A 6,307-nucleotide genomic window follows, 5' to 3' on the forward strand; every position below is an offset into this window, starting at 1 on the left:
TACTAATTAAAATGGATATTTTGTAGATTGAATATTTAATATTAATATTTGCTTGCATTTTAACCACTGACATCAATGATATTTTGCAGAATTTTATGGGTCATCACGTTACTCCAATGGACAAAGAAAAAAATCAAGCAGAAGTAGCTGCCTTCGGTACAGAAGAAGACTGTGGAACATAACAGAAATGCAGAAAAGCTCCAGTTTTAGTTGGATGCAATTGTTCTGGCACTGCATGGTATTGACTGCATCCAGTCTTTTTTAGGTCATTCCATAGTAGAGAGCTGTGAATAAATGGGTTGAATAATTGATTTCAGGCATTATGTCCCTTAGAGTTGCAGTCTGACAGAGTTGTGTTATGTGTTTACCACTTTTTGAACTGGCTTCTTGTTCAGCAGCACCTGTTTGGAGATTCTTCCTGGCAATTTTGGACACTTTCCTCTTAGAGATATATCCTACATCAGTTAATCTTGGAGACTTAGACTAGTATTCCTCAGAACAAAGATAGCATGGTAAAATTTGAGTTCCATTTGACTTTCTTCACAGACCTTTCATGTTTTGAGGTTTGCCTTTTGAAATACAATTTCACCTCTTCTTGGAACCAGAGAATTGAAGACTATGCTTATTTTTTTCAGCTAACAGAACACATTTCAAATTATTTAATATTGAATAAAATGTTATTGTCCTCATCTGAAGAAATAAGACAGTACAACTATCCCAGATTTACTGGCAATCAAATGTACTTAACTGCCATTTGAACCCAGGTCTCTTCCAATAGTGAGTCCAATCTATGGAGGAGAAGAGGCTCTCAGAGAAGTGTGTCTAAATGTGTACAGTAAGTTCTTCGAGTATAACTTTCTTTTCTAGTCCTTTATCCTTATTATAACTATATTTTCTAGTTCTTTATCCTGATGCTCAGTGCAGAAACAATAGACCCTTGAAATCTATTATATGGCTGTAGCATGTTCCCTATAGACAAGGACAATTTAAATGAATAAAATATAAATGAAAGCTATATTGAATGAAAAATTAAGAAACCTGTTGCTCGCCATTACACAAGGACTTACGAAGAATAGGATCTATAAAAAGGCATAGATCATTTAATGAAAATGAGAGTGGACATTGGCAGTGTTCATTCTTTGCTAATATCAGCCAAAGAATCATACTGCTATTGAAAGATTTCTATGGTGGACAGAGAATAAAGACATAAGGGGATACTGTATTAGTGAACAAGGAATAATGTTATAAGGAAACACATAGCAATTCACGGAGAGAACAGGTAAACAGTAGAGCTTATTAGAAAATTAAATATGTTCTTTGCCTCACTGTCCTCTGAGCTGGTTGGTGATTTGGTGGCAGTGAATTAGATGTCCTAATTTAGTGTAAGATGAATTAAGGTTACTGTAAAGGGCATTCAGCCAAGTAGCTTGAATGTTCATGCCTACATTGCACAGTTCAATACTTGGCAGACGGAATTATCTCCTGTAATTCAAACTAATTGAGCAGAGATCCAAGATCACCACTTTTGGGAGAGCTCTGAAATATGGAAAAGAGGAAAGGCTGAGCTTCTGCTGCCTCTTCGCAAAGGCCTCAGAGCACACTTACCTGAGCGGTGGACGGGCATGTCCTGGGTGTACTGTCCTTTTTAGGGAGATCTTGTAGCGATGTCAGCAATGGGAAGACACGGATGGTGTTGTACTATGGAATACAGAGGACTCAAAGTGAGTTAGCCAAGGTTATTCCAAGAGGGTTGTCGTGTTGCTTGGCCTTGGATCCAGTGGGGAGTCAGATGAGGGCTGAGATTTGCCTTTGTCTCTTTGCAAACTTGGACTTTGTAAAATTATATAAGCAAATGGTGAACATGGACATATTGCTCTAAAGCCCTGCTTCTATCATTGTACATCCTTAAACTGAGTTGCTGTGGTCTCAGGTGGGCTTCACTATGCATTTATGTTCTGTTTAAATGTATTTTATATTCAAACAAATGGCAATGTAAGTTTTATTGCTACCAGAAAGCACAAACAGGAGATTTCTACCTAAAGGAGATTCCAACTTCCTTAATATTTAGCCTAAAATGATTCTTCTTTAATGAAAGGGTTTGGTTGAAGGCTTTGAGTACATATAAGTGGTACATTTCTCCCAATCATAACATTCATTATTTTCAATCTGTAATATGCATATTTCATTTAAAAAATACATAAAAATGCTCAAAATCCTTGATTACTCAGGAATTATGTGCAATGAATTTATGAGATAATGTTTTCAGGCTTGTCAATAAAGCCTAAACCCCCGCTGTGCTGAAGCTTATGTCATGTGCTGCACACACATTTCTAGCACGATATTATGACCTGGCTTTACCTTCCTGCATTTAACTCTTATCAAATGAGTCATTTATCCTATACTAAAAGCACCAAAGGAGCAAAAAGCCGCAATTGATAATATCATAATAAAACAGAGCTGCAGGAATTATTTAGATTGTTATTTAGAGCAAATAACAATCTGCAAGTACTAGAAGAGTCACGTGGAGCACAGGTCTGACTGCTGACTTGGGAGTAGCATTTGGTTAAATGGATGCTCTTCCAGTTATGTGGTTAGAGGAAAACATTTTTCAGTACCTCTCAAACACTTTTTCTAATTTTTGGTAGAAAACAAAACCCAGTGCATGTCTGCTGAGCAGAAAATTTAAGCAGCTGAACATATACCCCAAAATTGAATTGTAGGTGATTAGCAGATAGAACCTGGCAACAGAATCACTGATGTGAAAGGGGAAATGTTTTCCAAGAAAGCAATATATTTAGGACGGGGAAGGCATTTAGTAGACACAGTAAGGATTCTTTCATTTAAACCCCACTATATGTTTGCACATTTCAGCTGGTATATCTAATTTGTGATCAACATTTCACCTACTCTATGGAAACAGCTTTGGCAGTTCCAACTCTCCCCAGTCTTATGACCTCATCAGACCTCAGGGATTCAGAGGTCTCTCACGTTTTGTATGCTGATAATTTTGCAGGGGAAGTAAAGCAGTAAAAGAAACAAGCTTCAAGTTACTTTAAAATACACCCAGAGTAGTGTCTTATATCAGCAATTTTTATATCCAGTCCTTATTTTAAAATTGCAAATAAATATGCCTTATATACTAGAGACTTAAAAGTGATTGTAGATGAAGTTTTGGGTCTCCCTTGATGTACAACTCTCATTTTGATAACAAAAGGTATTATCCCTTTAATTTTCTGTATCTCTTACTACTGTATCTTATAGTCTCTCTTTAAAAATCTGTGTTTGCAGTCTCTTCTCTGTTTTCGTTTCTTTCAATCACACACAAATATTAGTGTTACCTCAATGAAGGCAAGTCTTCGATAATTCTGTCTGATAAAGATTTCCTCTTCTCATTATGCTGCTTCTAAATTCTAACAAACAAGAAATACAGTTATTTAGCTGTTTACCAGGCCCAAATGTGTTTCAGTGCTTAAGCAAACACAGTTGGGAGCATGATAACTGTAATGGAGGAAAAAAACAACTCTGATATAAGTGAAGCTGTGTTTCTTCCACTCACCTTAAATTACTACATACGAGTTAGTTACACTTACAAAATCATTTTTTTAACAGCCAAATACAAAATCCCACTTGTAGTCATGACTTTTATAAATTTTATAAATAAATATTTTTATTTAAAAATAAAAGCTTTTTTAAATTTTCCATTGTTTTAACAGTTTTCTGTTCAGACACCAAGTAAATGGTCTAATTTCTTAGAGTAGCTGTTTATATAGACTTAAATCTAAGCTTAGGCTGTCTAAATACCTGCAGCAAAATCTTGTTCTTCTAGTTTCAAACAATTTTATGCTGCAGACTTTAGTGGAAAGGGTGGCTATATTAAACGGATTTAAGAAAATGCACAATATGCTTTGAAATGCTTTATACCATTGCTGAGAATTTGATGATTTTTCAGACTATTTGCACAGATTCTGGAATGGGGACTTGAGGTGGATCGACATTAAAAACTCACTATGAACAACAGAGTTGGAAAGCTACCTGAAACAGGAATTATTCTGTAAACTAAGGTGGCTGTCCTTCTCATCCCACCAAGAATAGATAAGTGTGAATCCATTTGTCTTCTAAAAATGCAGAAATTAAGGTGTTGCAGGAACACTGTAGGAAGGAGGCATGTAGTAAGCAAGTAAAAGAATCAGAATAATTGAATGTAGCTTGAAAAAATGTAGAGAATGACGAGTTGGAGATCTTTTATAAAACAATGCACACAAACTAGGTGGGAAGCAGCAGATGCCTAGAAAGAAGTGATATTATAGTAGATAGTGGAAAAGCACATGTGCATATAATATTTGTTTTCCTTTCAAAGCTGCCCTTTTATTCTTTCCCTGGTTTGTATTAAAACCTGAAGCATGTGAATAATGCAAATAAGAAAATGTTGCACTGTAATGTTGATTCAGTAACACTTTATATGCTCATTAGCTGTGTACGTTAAAATGAACTCTCTTACGTGTGACAGCCACAGGAATGGCAAATGAGTACATTATGATAAATGCTGTTATGATGAATACCAAATGAATTTCTAGTGACTGCACATTTCCCATTTCCCCATTGATTCCATGGCATGCAAAGTTTTGATTCTTTTTAAAAATAGGATTTGAAGAAGTGATGTGGGAGGCTTTTTGTATCGTAACATGAAACATGCTTAGCTGGAGCTAAGTTATTCTCTGAGGCTTCATGAATTTTGTTAACTTTTTAAAACAAGCAACAGGTAAAGAAACTATTTTCCTAGAAACTGAAAGCAAATGAAGGATTATTCACTTGCACCCCTTGTAAGATTCACTCGACAGAAGTCCATGGATGCTAATCAGCCATCATAAGGAAAAGGAAATGGGGATAACTGCTAAAGCAATAAGTCATTTTTCATTTTGCAAACCATGGCTCTGGAATGATGGGAAAATAGAAGTAAAAAATTTTATTGTTGTCATGCTTGGATTAAATGTTGCTTGAATAAACAAAATGTTCACACTTTAAACACAAGCTTTGTTTTTTATTCAAGTAAGCAATGCTTCCACCAGGTTTCTTAGCCTCCAGGTACTATTTATTTGCAGGGAGCAGTTGTCATTAATGTTACCTTGCACGCACAGTAATTTGTTTTATAAATGGCCCTACAGAAATGAATGGGCCTACTCTGAGAACTGCTTACCGATGACTGAAGAGTTCAGCAGCCATGTCTCAGATGAAACACCATCCTATCTCACAGAAACCCCTTGGTGCAAAGGGTAAAGCTTCTTCCTAGACTGCAGACATTTTTATATAGAGCTAAAACCACATCTTCTGTGCTTCTGGAGGACAGAAAGGGCCTGGAGAATAAAGGTTAACACATGGACACACTCATGTAAAGTTATTTTACTGTGCTTTCTGAGCTACACTTAATGTCCTGTGAGCCACAAGCCTGTGGACTAGTTGATCTCTTCTGACACAGCTTGTATGAACTTCAAGAAAAAGAACACAGATTTGCTCCTGAGTTCAGTAACACCAATCTGTCACTCCTTCTCTTTTATTTGGCTTGCAATTAAATCTCTAAATTGGTATAAAAGGTTATAGGGTTGTTCTGTTTACATTTAACACAGGTTTATAAAAACAAAATGATATGAGCAAGAGTAAGCAGGTTGCTAGCTAGGTATTCCATGAGAATGCTGTAAATTAGGAAGACAGTCATGTTCCATAAATAACTGACTGACTGCAGAGAACAAGAATGCCACTCCTCATGGCAGCAGCTGAAATGTGTGGTGATAATGAGAGAGGAAACAACTACTGGGGTTCTCAGGCAAAAGAAATGAAAGGTCAGACCTGGACAATCCTGTGCATTCCGCTTTCCTTCCCTTCCCCCTGCAGACTGCTCAGGGGTTGTCCTGCAGTACAAAACACTAAGGTGGGTGGGGATGAAGGCAATTTTTGCCCCTGTTTCCTTCGACACTGGGTGAATTTTAACTGCAAATGGAAGAAAGCACTTTATGTTTCAGACGATGAGGCTTTCAAAGTGCAACATTTCTCTGTTTTTGCCCTCACTTCTCTTGATATGCTGCCTGAATTGCACCTCCACCATGGTATTACTTTGATAGTTTTTCTGCTTTTCTCATTCCCCCTAACATATTAAACTCTCTCTGAGAGTTTTTCCATCATCCAAAATACTAATTTTGTGATGTTTTCTTCCCATGGCCAATGAAAGCTGTGAAAGGCCTCATATCAGGTTATTTTCTCAAAAAATGAGGGACCTAGGGTGCTCCAAATAAAGTTGAAAATTATCCAAGCAGGA

At 36.6% G+C, this 6,307-nt stretch overlaps 1 long non-coding RNA gene across 2 annotated transcripts in view; it reads left to right on the top strand.

Moving 5' to 3' along the window:
• LOC108447329 overlaps positions 1-1,325 on the top strand; it is a 90,120-nt gene extending 88,795 nt beyond the window's left edge. For both annotated transcript variants that reach the window (XR_001862846.1, XR_001862845.1), the window contains one exon: positions 90-1,325. This is a non-coding gene — a long non-coding RNA (uncharacterized LOC108447329). The remainder of the gene's footprint in view (positions 1-89) is intronic.
• The last annotated feature ends 4,982 nt before the right edge of the window (positions 1,326-6,307 follow it).

This window comes from Corvus brachyrhynchos, unplaced genomic scaffold, assembly GCF_000691975.1.
Source record: "Corvus brachyrhynchos isolate BGI_N302 unplaced genomic scaffold, ASM69197v1 scaffold105, whole genome shotgun sequence".
Taxonomy (NCBI): Eukaryota; Metazoa; Chordata; class Aves; order Passeriformes; family Corvidae; genus Corvus; species Corvus brachyrhynchos.